This window comes from Heterodontus francisci, unplaced genomic scaffold, assembly GCF_036365525.1.
Source record: "Heterodontus francisci isolate sHetFra1 unplaced genomic scaffold, sHetFra1.hap1 HAP1_SCAFFOLD_148, whole genome shotgun sequence".
Taxonomy (NCBI): Eukaryota; Metazoa; Chordata; class Chondrichthyes; order Heterodontiformes; family Heterodontidae; genus Heterodontus; species Heterodontus francisci.
In genome coordinates, this window is record NW_027142345.1 from 2,104,543 (window position 1) to 2,118,888 (window position 14,346).

A 14,346-nucleotide genomic window follows, 5' to 3' on the forward strand; every position below is an offset into this window, starting at 1 on the left:
GGTCTTCTTGTTGTCCCGGGCCGCGTTCCCGGCCAACTCGAGGATTTCAGCGGTCAGATACTCGAGCACAGAAGCCAGATAGACCGGGGCTCCGGCACCCACACGCTCAGCATAGTTCCCCTTTCTCAGGAGCCTGTGAACACGGCCCACTGGGAACTGCAGTCCAGCCCGGGAGGAGCGAGACTTGTCCTTGGCTCGAGCTTTCCCGCTGGTCTTTCCTCTTCCAGACATTTCCACAATCTCACAAATACTTTCACAAAGAATGAATAATTTCCTTAGCATTGACAGCACGTCGCAGGTAGTCAGGATGGCCGAGCGGTCTGAGGCGCTGCGTTCAGATCGCAGTCTCCATTGGAGGCGTGGGTTCGAATCCCACTTCTGACACCTTATGTTTTGACTGCACTGGAGGCGTTTGGGAGCAGCGGTGAAGAGCAAAGAGAAAGCAGGAAAGAACATGGACAAACAAAGCAACAATGGACCCAAAGATGTTGCAACAAAACATTAGAGTAAGAGGCAACTTGGCAAACAGCAGGGCACATAAAAGATCAAAAATGTAACCTTTGTATCGGGGTGGAAGATGTTGCCAATATCCTTAATGAATACTTTACTGTTTTCCCGAATGAGAGGGCGATGCAAATATTGTTATGAAGGAGGAGGAGTGTGAAGTATTGGACGTGATAACTGAACGAGAGAGGAAGTCTTAATGGGATGAACATCCTTGAATGTGGATAAATCACCAGGTCCAGATGAAATGTACCCCAGGCTGTTGAAAGAAGCCAGGGAAGAAATAGTGGAAGGTCTGACCATCATTTTCCAGAGGATTGGAGGTCTTGTAACGTTGCAATAAAAGTAAAATACCACGCAGAACAAGCATGGCTGAGCCTTTAGAGTAGAGAAACAGGGCTGAATTCCCTGAACCAGTGCTACAGCTTTCAGAATAGAAGGAGCCTATACACACCTGATGGGTTCCACTTAAACAAAAGAGCTGGAGGTGTTGACGGTCAGAACAGATAAAATGTGGAGGAGTGTTTGAAGCAGATTCTGTGTGGTTACTGTAGTTGTACTATGGAGTTATTTCAAGGAGGTGATTCTGAATGTAATGGATCAACGTGGACCCGTCCAAGGCAAAGGTTCTAAGCTTCCCTGTGGTCCAGCCTGGTTGAATGGAACTGAAGCAAACAAATCATCCAGAAGAGGAAAAGATATGTAAGGCCATGAAAGCACAGAATTCAGATGGATGCAATACCAGATGGTATGGCAAGAGTGTAAAACAGCAACAGACTGGTGAATAAAACTTTCCCATTGAATGAGACAAGAGAAAAGAAGGGTAATAATAGTGTCAGGTGAGTTGTGACACTATTCACATTCCACCTTGATCTGAATAGGACTGTTGAAGGGAGTGATTGAGAAGAATAGAGGAGAAATGAAAAGAAAGGAGAAATAAACAAAAGGTCTTTTGATTTTAGAATGCTTGTTTTTGGAAATGACAGACTGTAAAGTGTGTGTGTCAGAAGATATAGAGCAAAGTTGGGTATGACAAGATCACAGGAAAGTTGTGCCCTGAGACAAGGTGTGTGTTGACAGGAAAGCTGCTTTCTTTTGCACAATATGTATTTTATTCATATAATTTGTGCAATTACATTGCAAAGCAGTTCAAATTTAATATTACATAAGGTACAATACAGATCAGTTTCCTTCAATAATGTACATGATGTATCTCACTATCCCTGCCTGCACAGGTTAAATTTACAGTATTTACATTACACATCAAACATTCTCTGGTGCAAACAGTCCGAGGGGTTTTACACGGGTTCCAGCCCCTCACTGTACTATGGCCTACTAGGGCCTCAGACTGCAGCCTTTCCCCATTGAGTCTCCATGGTGGCTTCCCCAAGCTTTCATGCCGTCCCACAGCACATAGTCTTGGACGTTGCAATGTGCCAGTCTGCAACACTCGGTCATGGACAGCTCTTTGCACTGGAAGACCTGTCCCACGGCCGGGCTCGTTCTCAATAGAGATCATTTCAAATGAACATTTCCTAAATCCGTGCTTTCTCTCTCGCAATAAAGAGAACAGGATGTCTGGCAGATTCAGTGTGAGACAATAACACTGCCGGGTAAAGGCCGCTTTCCAACTCCAATCTTAACACAGGAGATTCCCCAAACAGCTGCAGTAAGGTGTTTGGAAACTGCAGGAAGCGGATGTGTGAGGAAATGGTGATGTTACTGAGGAGGTTTCTTAGTATAGAATGGACTGTGTTTAGGTGGGAATATTACTGACTATTAATTGCATCGGGACCATATTTAAAAGCTCCGGCTTTCTGGAAAGCCTTGACTATGAAGGCCGAGTCTGGAAGGGTTTGTGTGGAGAGCTGGGTTTTGGTTCTACTGTTAATAAAGTGTTTGAAATTGGCAGCCCGGAGGAAACTGGAGGTGGAGCTGAAAGATGAGGGGCCGTTCTCTCTCTGTCTGTCACTCTGGGTGTCTCCTCCATCTCGCTCTCTGTTTAATCTTCACTCTTCTCTCCTCCCCTCCCTGCTCTCACTCTGCCTTTCTCAGCCAGGTCCAGGTGGCCTGTATAAAAAGGAGCCTGACAGAATCAGTCTCTTTTATTGTGCACTGATTTGAGGAAAGAATCAACATGTCCGCCAGTAAACAAGAGTATGCTCCAGGCTGGCAGCATGTTAGAATCCATGAGGAAAGGCATCATCACCCTCATCGACAAGCAGAAGGGGGAGAGGACAGAAATCAGAAATTGGTGGCCCAATTTCTGCTTAATGCTGACTACAAGATTCTGTCAAAAGACATAGCCGGTCGATTCAAGTCTGCTCTGGAGTTGGTGATTCACCCTGATCAGACCTATACTAAACCAGGCAGGACAATCTCTGATAGCTTTGCGCTACTCAGGGATATGATCACCTATGTACGGGACAGGAGGGTGGACACCTGCCTCATCAGCCTGGACCAGGAGAAGGCTTTTGACAGGATATCACACACTTACATGATGGATGTGCATTCCAAAATGGGGTTTGGGGAGGGAATCTGCAATTGGATCAAACTACTCTACACAAACATCAGTAGTGCAGTCTCAATCAATGGGTGGGAATCAGAAAGTTTCCCGATCCAATCTGGAGTCAGACAGGGCTGTCCTCTCTCCCCTGTCTTGTTTGTTTGCAGTATTGAACCCTTTGCTGAGTCTATTAGGAAGAATGCGAGCATCAGAGGGGTGACAATCCCAGGCAGCGGAGGCACTCAGGTTAAAACCTCCCTGTACATGGATGACGTCGCCGTTTTATGCTCGGATCCACTGTCTGTGCGCAGAGTGATGAGCATCTGCGACCAGCTCGAACTGGCCTTGGGAGCCAATGTTAAACACGGCAAGAGCGAGGCCATGTTCTTTGGGAACTCGGCTGACCGATCCTTTGCCCCCTTCACCGTTAGGTCAGATTACCTGAAGGTGCTGGGGATATGGTTTGGAAGGGCTGAGACGTGCACCAAAACCTGGAAGGAGCGAGTAGCCAGGGTACAACATAAGCTGAGCATGTGGGAGCAGCGATCTCTCTCCATTATGGGTAAGAACCTGGTCATCAGGTGCGAGGCGCTCACATTCGTGGAGCACGTCTGGCCCATACCGCATTCCTGCGCTGTGGCGATCACCTGAGCCATTTTCCGCTTCATCTGGGGATCCAAAATGATTCGGGTCCGGAGGGACACGATGTTCAAACCTCTGGATAAGGGCGGGAAAAATGTACCCAACGTCGCCTTCATCCTTATGGCTACCTTTGTGTGCGGCTGCATCAAGCTGTGTGTAGATCCCCAGTTTGCAAACTTCAAGTGTCACTACGTGCTGTGGTTCTATCTGTCCCCAGTGTTGCAAAGGATGGGCCTGGTCATATTGCCGTGGAACACTCCATCCAGTTGGACTGTGCCGTACTGCCTATCCTTCATGGAAAAGTTTCTGTGGAAAAACACCTTTGACCACCAATCCATCAGGCAGTGGTCTGCACGGAATATCCTCAAGGCCCTACGGGAAAAGGAGATGGTGGATCCTGGTGGATGGTCCCCTGAGCAGAAGTCCAAAGTCATTTGGCAGAATGCCTCATCACCCGAACTTTCAAACAAGCACCAAGATGTAGCCTGGCTGATGGTGAGAAGAGCCCTCCCTGTCAGATCCTTCCTGCACACCCGAAGTCTCACCCCATCCACACGCCGCCCTCGAGGTGGCTGTGGTGGAAAAGAGACGTTGCCCACGTCTTTCTGGAATGTGTCTTTGCAAAGCAGGTGTGGAAGAGATGCAATGGTTTTTGTCGAGGTTCATCCCAAGCAGCTCTGTCGCACAGGAGTCTGTGCTCTATGGGCTGTTCCCAGGGACGCACACCAAGATAAAAATCAACTGTTGCTGGAGGACTATCAATTCGTTGAAAGACGCTCTTTGGTCTGCCCGAAACTTGCTGGTCTTCCAGCGCAAAGAGTTGTCCATGACCGAATGTTGCAGACTGGCACATTCCAAGGTCCAGGACTACGTGCTGAGGGACGCACTAAAACTTGGGGCAGCCGCAGCAAAGGCTCAATGTGGAAAGACCACAGTGTAAGGTCCCCTCACCAAGCTGAACTGAGGAGCTGGATCCATGGGAAACCACTCGAACTGTAGCCAGAAAATATTTCTTTGCTGTAAAATGTACATGGCATGACAATGAAATGGAAGGGTTGTGAGGCAACTCACTCCTGTACTGAAGGAAACTGATCTCCTTTGCACTCTTTGTATTGTTTGACTTGGTGCTTTTTGGAACTGTTTTGTAATGTATTTTTTTTTTACAGATTTGTATGAATAAAGTATATTTTGGAAATTAATAAAAGAAAGTCTGGCAGAGGTAAAGGAGGGAAAGGACTGGGCAAAGAAGGAGCAAAGCGGCACCGCAAAGTGTTTCCTGATAATATCCAGGGCATCACTAGACCAGCAATCCGCCGCCTGGCTCGCCGTGGCGGGGTCAAGCGGATCTCAGGTTTGATCGATGAGGAGACTCGCGGGGTGTTGAAGGTTTTCCTGGAGAATGTGATCAGGGATGCGGTCACCTACACTGAGCACGCCAAGCGCAAGACGGTCACTGCCATGGATGTGGTGTACGCTCTGAAACGTCAGGGCCGCACTCTCTACGAATTCAGTGGCTGAACAACTCGATCCTTTCCAGCAAACACAACAAATGCTCTTCTAAGAGACACCCACCACCTCACAGAGAGAGCAGTGACCTGGAATCGGGAGCTGGGATAGGCTGTTTAGAACTGTCTGGAATAAATCTGTGCTGTGCTCGAGATACAAAACTAGAATCCCCAAATTTGACATTTCATTTGTAGCAAGGATGTGCAGTGGATTTGATTTTCTGAACGGGCTGTGGAAACAGTGCCCGAGGCTCTACAGTTAGTTATTTCTCCAGTCGACACATGCCCTCAGTGAAAAGCCATCACTCCTCCAGAATCACTCATTGTTTTCATAGAATTTCAAAATGATTTCGCTGCAATGAGAGAATCCGGGAGTTTTGCAGCAGCCGTCACTGGAACCAGACCCACTTGTGATGTTATTTCTCCCGAGACAGTGTTTCCTGCACTGAAACTGACAGGGTTTGTGAAACTGATCAGTTTCAGCTCATTCATTCAGGGACCTGGAATTCCCGCAGTTTGAGCCCACTTCTGATTGGTCACCCTCTTCCTATTCGCATGTCTTAACCAATTGCCGAGCCTCGAATTAGAAAATACAGCAAATCATTGGCTGAAATTGTCGTCCTGGCAGAAAGATTGAATTCAAAAAAGCCACCAATTTCAGTGTTGGGCAGAATCGAATTACTCAACGAATCTCAATAACGAATTGGCAGCACATTTTATACTTTCCCCGATTTTCCTTTCCATCGATTGGGGTGCTAATTCACTCGGGTGCGTCTGCTAATACTAACTGTAATCCTCAGATCCATTTAACATTTCAGTAATCCTATTAAATACAAAAGGAATTTTATGATTGCATTTCCATTGGAAGATAGTGAATTAGCACCCCGATCGATGGAAAGGAAAATCGGGCAGAGGATAAAATGTGCTGCCAATTCGTTATTGTGATTTGTTTATATAACTGACCAGGATTGACTTCACCCGAACGCAGCTACTAGCTCCCACCCCACTGACCGCTCTCCCCCCTCTGCAACTCGCTTTCTCCCCCTCCTCCCTACTGGCGAAATTCCGCACTCTGTCTGTTCGCTCTCCGCACCCCCACCCCCCACCCTGTCCCAGCCCAGCCCACAGCTGCTAGCTCTGGCCGTGACACTCGCTCCCATATTTCTTCACCAGGCGCCACCTGCACGAGCAGGAGGGCCGCAAGGAGTGACGGGGCGACGGAGGAGAGAGTGGCTGAGAGGAGGGAAGCGGCACGGCCTGGAGCGAGTGGCCAGAGAGTGGGGTGGTGCGAAGCGAGGAACAACTGGCCAGGGGAGTGGGGGGGGGGGGTGGGGGCGAGCAGCGAGGTCTGGAGCGAGCGGCTGAGGGGGGTAATCGTCGAGGCCTGGAGTGAGTTGCCGAGGGGGGAGAGCTACAGCTTCAAAATCTCCCATTCAGCCACTTCCTCCAGCCAAGTGGTGGGGGGATGGGGTGGCTAGATACCCAATGATGCTTTATCACGCATGCACGAAGATGGATTTGTTGCGGAAATGTGATGATGTTGGCGCTGCAAAATGCTCGAGTATCTGACCGCTGAAATCCTCGAGCTGGCCGGGAACGTGGCCCGGGACAACAACAAGACCCGCATCATCCCCAGACACCTGCAACTGGCCGTCCGCAACAACGAGGAGCTCATCAAGCTGCTGGCGGGAGTGACCATCGCTCAGGGCGGGGTGCTGCCTAATATCCAGGCCTTGCTGCTGCCCAAGAAAACCAGCACTCAGAGCTCCCAGAAAAAGTAAAGCGGCCGAAATGACATCTAATAAACCAAAGGCTCTTTTCAGAGCCACCCACAGTCTCTGTGAAAGGGCTGGTTACTGTCAGGAGGGAGTCAGTGATGGAGTTATTGTAACAGTGGATTGACCTGTTGCACATCTGTCCAGCTGTGTTTTCATGTCGCTCTGTTTCTCTGCTCACACATCTCCCCCTCTAGTTAATTGCAGAACTGAACTACAGGGTGTCAGAATCAACAATTCCCAGGATTGGGAGTGAGATTGTGATGAGCAGCAATGAGCCTCCAGTAATGCTGTAGGGCGGCACAGTGGCGCAGTGGTTAGCACCGCAGCTTCACAGCTCCAGGGACCCGGGTTCGATTCCGGGTACTGCCTGTGTGGAGTTTGCAAGTTCTCCCTGTGTCTGCGTGGGTTTTCTCCGGGTGCTCCGGTTTCCTCCCACAAGCCAAAAGACTTGCAGGTTGATAGGTAAATTGGCCATTATAAATTGTCACTAGTATAGGTAGGTGGTAGGGAAATATAGGAATAGGTGGGGATGTTTGGTAGGAATAGGTGGGGATGTTTGGTAGGAATATGGGATTAGTGTAGGATTAGTATAAATGGGTGGTTGATGTTCGGCACAGACTCGGTGGGCCGAAGGGCCTGTTTCAGTGCTGTATCTCTAATCTAATCTAATGCTGCTTTCTAAATTCCAGATCAGCTCTCAGTCCAACAGGCCTTTCGTATTTTAAATATCACAACAGAGCTGAGCGGGGGTGAGCGCAGCCTCAGCTGCACCGAGTCTCATTGGCTCTCACGACCCCAATCAGAGCCACCAGGCCTGGCGGACGTGCAGCGAGGACCCCGGGGGAGGGAGGGTGCACCATTAAAGTGATGGTGCAGCACCTCCCCCATCCTCGCCGCCACTTCCCGGTTTCTTCTCCCATTTATCTCAACATTGAGAAGACGCTTTTGCTCTGGACTACACTGGTTATAAAGTAAGACCCAACTTTGTCTCTGAAAGTGATGAATAGCAGCAACAACAGCAGAATCCAACCCCTGCAGTTACATGTGAACTTGCTGATGTTGCAGCAGATTGAATGACTGAGTGAATCCCTTCCCACACACATGGCAGGGGAACGGCCTCTCCCCAGAGTGAGTGTGTTGGTGTTTCAGCAGATCATTACTGCTTTTCAAGCTCTTCTCACAGTCAGGACATTAAAAAGGTCTCTGATCAGTGTGAACAAGTTGATGTTCAGTGAGGTTGGATGACTGAATGAACCCCTTCCGACACACGGAGCAGGTGAATAATCTCTCCCCAGTGTGAACTCACTGGTGTTTCAGCAGGTTGACTCTGGCTGGGTTCACTTCTACACTCACTGGTTCCTCTCTCTCTCTTCCCCTGAAGGTGCTGATTCTGACTGTATGTACCTGCTCTCTCCCCCTCCGACCCTCCCTGTCCAATGTAGTATCTCCCAGTTTTGATGATGTGCTCTCCCTGACCTGTCTCCATTTCTCCTTCTTATACAGACTTGCCCTGACTGTCACTATTTCATAGAATCATACAGCACAGAAGGAGGCCAATCGGTCTTTTGTGCCTGTGCTGAATCTGTGAAAAAAATGATGCAATTAGTCCAACCCCCTGCCTATTTCCCCATAGTCCTGGAGAAATTCACTTTGAAATATTTGTCCAATTCCTTTATGAAAGTTATAATTGAATCTGTTTCCACCACCCTGTCAGACAATTCATTCCAAATCCGAATCAGTTACTGGGTAAAAAGGTCTCTCCTCACCTCCCCTTGACATTTTTGGCCAACAATCCCAGCTTCACCACCCTGTCCAGAGAACTGAAACCCCTCATCTCTGGTATCATTCTCGTAAATCTCCTCCGAACTGTCTCAAAAGCTTTGATGTCCTTTCTGAAACCTGGTGCCCAGAACTGGACACATTACTGTAGCTGAGATCGAGCCAGCGACGCCCACATCCCACGAACGGATAAAAAAACGCTCCTTGCCAAATCCCCAATTCTTATCCATTTACAGACGCTCCTTGCCCAGTCCCCAAATCTTATTCATTTAGAGACGCTCCCTGCTCAATCCCCAATTCCTATCCATTTACAGACGCTCTCTGATCAGTTGACCTTGCTGGCGGGCAGTTTCGGGAAGCCTCACAGGGAAAAGCTTCACCGCCACCCGCAGGGACACAAACGGGATTGTTCCATCCTATTGTGGCCTTGACGCCCTGCTCCAGCTGTGTGCACCCGCTACGGGCACGGTCTCCCTGCACTTTGTGAATATTCCGCTCCAGCTGCAGATGGAGCTCAGCCACTACCGCGCCTGCTCCTTTTCAGAGACAAGGCAAATTCTAGAGCCCAGAGCATTCTGGGTACCACAACTATCATTAATGCCAATCTCTGACATGATAATCAGGTTTTATTTCCTACATTTCATTTCCTGGTATGTTAGTGTGTGTTTTCTTTTGTACCTGTCAGTGCCTGGGAGGAGAGAGTCAGCTTCACTTTGTAGCCGTGAATTTCTGGTGTGAGAATGTGGGTTTTTACTCTGTATGTTTCAGTTTTTGGTTTGTGACTGTTTCTGCTATTGCTATGTGAGTTAACTTTGTGGAAAGAGATGCAGTGGTTTTTGTCGATGTTCATCCCAAGCAGCTCTGTAACACAGGAGTCTGTGCTCTACGGGCTATTCCCAGGGACGCACACCGAGACAGACATCAACTGCTGCTGGAGGACTATCAATTCGGTGAAAGACGCCCTTTGGTCTGCCCGAAACATGCTGGTCTTCCAGCGAAAAGAGTTGTCCACCACCAAATGTTGCAGACTGGCACACTCCAAGCTCCAGGACTACGTGCTGAGGGACGCAATAAAGCTTGGGGCAGCCGCAGCAAAGGCTCAATGGGGAAAGACCACATTGGAAGTTCCCCCCACCAAGCTGAACTGAGGGGCTGGATCCATGGGAAATCCCTCGAACTGTATCGGAGAAATTTTGTGTAAATGTAAAAATGTACATGGCATGACAATGAAATGGAAGGGTTGTGAGGCAACTCATGATTGTATTGAAGGAAACTGATCACCTTTGCACTGTTTGTATTTTTTGACTTGATGCTGTTTTAAACTGTTTGGGAATGTAATTTTTACAGATTTTTGTGAATAAAGTATATTTTGGAAATAAAAAAAATGTGAGTTTCACCACATATCTTTTAACAACTTGTATGTGAACATCAGCTTTTGTCCAGATCTATCAGTTTCTGATATAGAGTCATACAGTTATACAGCACAGAAACAGGCCCTTCAGCCCATTGTGTCTGTGCTGGCCATCAAGCACCTAACTATTCTCATCCCATTTTCCAGTATTTGGCCCGTAGCCTTGTATGCTATAGCATTTCAAGTGCTCATCTAAATACTTCTTAAATGTTGTGAGGGTTCCGGCCTCTACCACCTCTTCAGGGAGTGCGTTCCAGATTCCAACCACCCTCTGGGTAAAATTTTTTTCCTCAAATCCCATCTAAACCTCCTGCCCCTTACCTTAAATCTATGCCACCTGGCTATTGACCCCTCCGCTAAGGTAAAATGTTTCTTCCTATCTAACCCATCAATGCCCCTCATAATTTTGTAAACCTCAATCTTATCTCCCCTCAGCCTTCTCTGCTCTAAGGAAAACAATGCTAGCCTTTTCAGTCTCTCTTCATAGCTGAAATGCTCCAGCCCAGGCAACATCCTGGTGACTCTCTTCTGCACCCTCTCCAGTGCAATCACATCCTTCCTATAGTGTGGTGCCCAGAACAGTACACAGTCCTCCAGCTGTGGCCTAACTAGCATTTTATACAGCTCCGTCATAACCTCCCTGCTCTTATATTCTCTGCCTCGGACGATCTATATTGGCCTGTAATCTAAGGCTTTCCTCCTCACTATTTACGACACCACCAATTTTCGTGTCATGTGTGAGAAAGGGTTTGATTCTATCCCTATCAGTATCCGTTACATGCATGTGTTTTTAATCTGCACCCCCTCTATTTTATTCTCTGTACTTGTCAGCCTCTTGTAGGTGAGTCTGTGTTTTGCTCTTTATCTCTCAGTCTTCGAAGTAAGAGCCTGGGTTTGTACCTAATTTTCTTTGCACCTTGCAGGATGGATATTGAAGAGAGGTTTTTACACATTAACTGCCAAATCCTGATAAGTGATTTTTGGGTTTCACACAGTATCTGTCAGTTTCTTGTCTAGGACTGTTGGTTTTACTCTGTCCCTGGCATTTGCTGGTTTGTTAGTGTGGGGTTGACACTGTACCTGTCAGTTTCTCATCTGTGAGTGTTGGTTTCACTTTGTACAGAATCATAGATCACAGAATACTTACAGCACAAAAGGAGGGATTCAGCTCATCGTGCTTGTGCTGCCTCTCTGCACAAGCAACTCAGCTCATGCCACATCCTCATGTATTCAATGAAAACCTGAATTTTTTTCCCTTCAGATAATTATCATATATCCTTTTGAAAGCTATGGTTGAATCTTCCTCCGTCACACTCTCAGGCAGTACATATCAGATCTTAACCATTTGCTGCATAAAAAAGGTTTTTCCTCATGTTGCCTTTGGTTCTTTTCCCATTCACCTTAAATCGGTGTCCTCTGCTTGCTCAGCCATGAGTAATATTTCCCATTGCTTTCTCAGCACTGATGGATTGTGAGGTGGGAGGCAGCTAGAAGTCCCACTGAACCGCACTGACTCCCAGCTGAAAAAGAAATGAGATAAAGTTCAATCTTTCACAGCGAGATGCTGCAGAGAGTTATCGAACACAGAACATTACAACGCAGTACAGGCCCTTCAGCCCTCGATGTTGCGCTGACCTGTGAAACCATCTGACCTACACTATTCCATTTTCATCCATATGTCTATCCAATGACCACTTAAATGCCCTTAAATTTGGCGAGTCTACTCCTGTTGCAGGCAGGGCGTTCCACGCCCCTACTACTCTCTGTGCAAAGAAACTACCTATGACATCTGTCCTATATCTATCACCCCTCAACTTAAAGCTATGTCCCCTCGTGTTTGCCATCACCATCCGAGGAAAAAGGCTCTCACTGTCCACCCTGTCCAGCCCTCTGATTATCTTATATGTCTCTATTAAGTCACCTCTTCTCCTCCTTCTCTCTAACGAAAACAACCTCAAGTCCCTCAGCCTTTCCTCGTAAGACCTTCCCTCCATACCAGGCAACATCCTAGTAAATCTCCTCTGCACCTTTTCCAAAGCTTCCACATCCTTCCAATAATGCGGTGACCAGAACTGCACGCAATACTCCAGGTGCGGCCGCACCAGAGTCCTGTACAGCTGCAGCATGACCTCGTGGCTCCTAAACTCGATCCCCCTACTAATAAAAGCTAACACACCATATGCCTTCTTAACAGCTCTATTAACCTGGGTGGCAACTTTCACGGATTTATGTACCTGGACACCAAGATCTCTCTGCTCATCTACACTACCAAGAATCTTCCCATTAGCCCAGTATTCTGCAATCCTGTTACTCCTTCCGAAGTGAATCACCTCACACTTTTCCGCATTAAACTCCATTTGCCATCTCTCAGCCCAGCTCTGCAGCCTATCTATGTCCCTCTGTAACCTACAACATCCTTCGGCACTATCCACAACTCCACCGACCTTCGTGTCATCCGCAAATTTACTAACCCACCCTTCTACACCCTCATCCAGGTCATTTATAAAAATGACAAACAGCAGTGGCCCCAAAACAGATCCTTGCGGTACACCACTAGTAACTAAACTCCAGGATGAACATTTCCCATCAACCACCACCCTCTGTCTTCTTTCAGCTAGCCAATTTCTGATCCAAAGCACTAATTCACCTTCAATCCCATACTTCCGTATTTTCTGCAATAGCCTACCGTGGGGAACTTTATCAAACGCCTTACTGAAATCCATATAGACCACATACACGGCTTTACCCTCATCCACCTGTTTGGTCACCTTGTCAAAAAACTAAATAAGGTTTGTGAGGCACGACCTACCCTTCACAAAATCGTGCTGACTATCTCTAATGAACTTATTCTTTTCAAGATGATTATAAATCCTATCTCTTATAACCTTTTCCAACATTTTACCCACAACCGAAGTAAGGCTCACAGGTCTATAATTACCAGGGCTGTCTCTACTCCCCTTCTTGAACAAGGGGACAACATTTGCTATCCTCCAGTCTTCCGGCACTATTCCTGTCGACAATGACGACATAAAAATCAAGGACAAAGGCTCTGCAATCTCCTCCCTGGCTTCCCAGAGAATCCTAGGAGAAATCCCATCTGGCCCAGGGGACTTATCTATTTTCACACTTTCCAAAATTGCTAACACCTCCTCCTTGTGAACCTCAATCCCATCTAGCCCAGTAGTCTGTATCTCAGTATTCTCCTCGACAACATTTTCTTTCTCCACAGTAAATACTGACGAAAAATATTCATTTAACACTTCCCCTATCTCTTCCGATTCCACACACAACTTCCCACTACTATCCTTGTTTGGCCCTAACCTATCTCTAGTCATTCTTTTATTCCTGATATACCTATAGAAAGCCTTAGGGTTTTCTTTGATCCTATCCGCCAATGACTTCTCGTGTCCTCTCCTTGCTCTTCTTATATCTCCCTTTAGATCCTTCCTGGCTAGCTTGTAACTCTCAAGCGCCCTAACTGAGCCTTCACGTCTCATCCTAACATAAGCCTTCTTCTTCCTCTTGACAAGCTCTTCAACTTCTTTAGTAAACCACAGCTCCCTCGCTCGACAACTTCCTCCCTGCCTGACAGGTACATACTTATCAAGGACACGCAGTAGCTGCTCCTTGAATAAGCTCCACATTTCGATTGTGCCCATCCCCTGCAGTTTCCTTCCCCATCCTACGCATCCTAAATCTTGCCTAATCGCATCATAATTTCCTTTCCCCCAGCTATAATTCTTGCCCTGCTGTATATGCCTGTCCCTGCCCATCGCTAAGGTAAACCTAACCGAATTGTGATCACGATCACCAAAGTGCTCACCAACTTCTAAATCTAACACCTGGCCGGGTTCATTACCCAGTACCAAATCCAATGTGGCATCGCCCCTGGTTGGCCTGTCTACATACTGTGTCAGAAAACCCTCCTGCACACACTGGACAAAAACAGACCCATCTAAAGTACTCGAACTATAGTATTTCCAGTCAATATTTGGAAAGTTAAAGTCCCCCATAACCACTACCCTGTTACTCTCGCTCCTGTCAAGAATCATCTTTGCTATCCTTTCCTCTACATCTCTGGAACTATTTGGAGGTCCATAGAAAACTCCCAACAGGGTGACCTCACCTCTCCTGTTTCTAACCTCGGCCCAGACTACCTCTGTAGACGAATCCTCAAACGTCCTTTCTGCCATTGTAATACTTTCCTTGATTAACAATGCC

General features: G+C 47.4%; 1 non-coding gene across 1 annotated transcript; it reads left to right on the top strand.

The window, feature by feature from the left end:
• The first annotated feature begins 301 nt into the window (after positions 1 to 301).
• Positions 302 to 384, top strand: trnal-cag (transfer RNA leucine (anticodon CAG)). Its single transcript has one exon. It is a non-coding gene; the product is annotated as a tRNA-Leu (tRNA).
• The last annotated feature ends 13,962 nt before the right edge of the window (positions 385 to 14,346 follow it).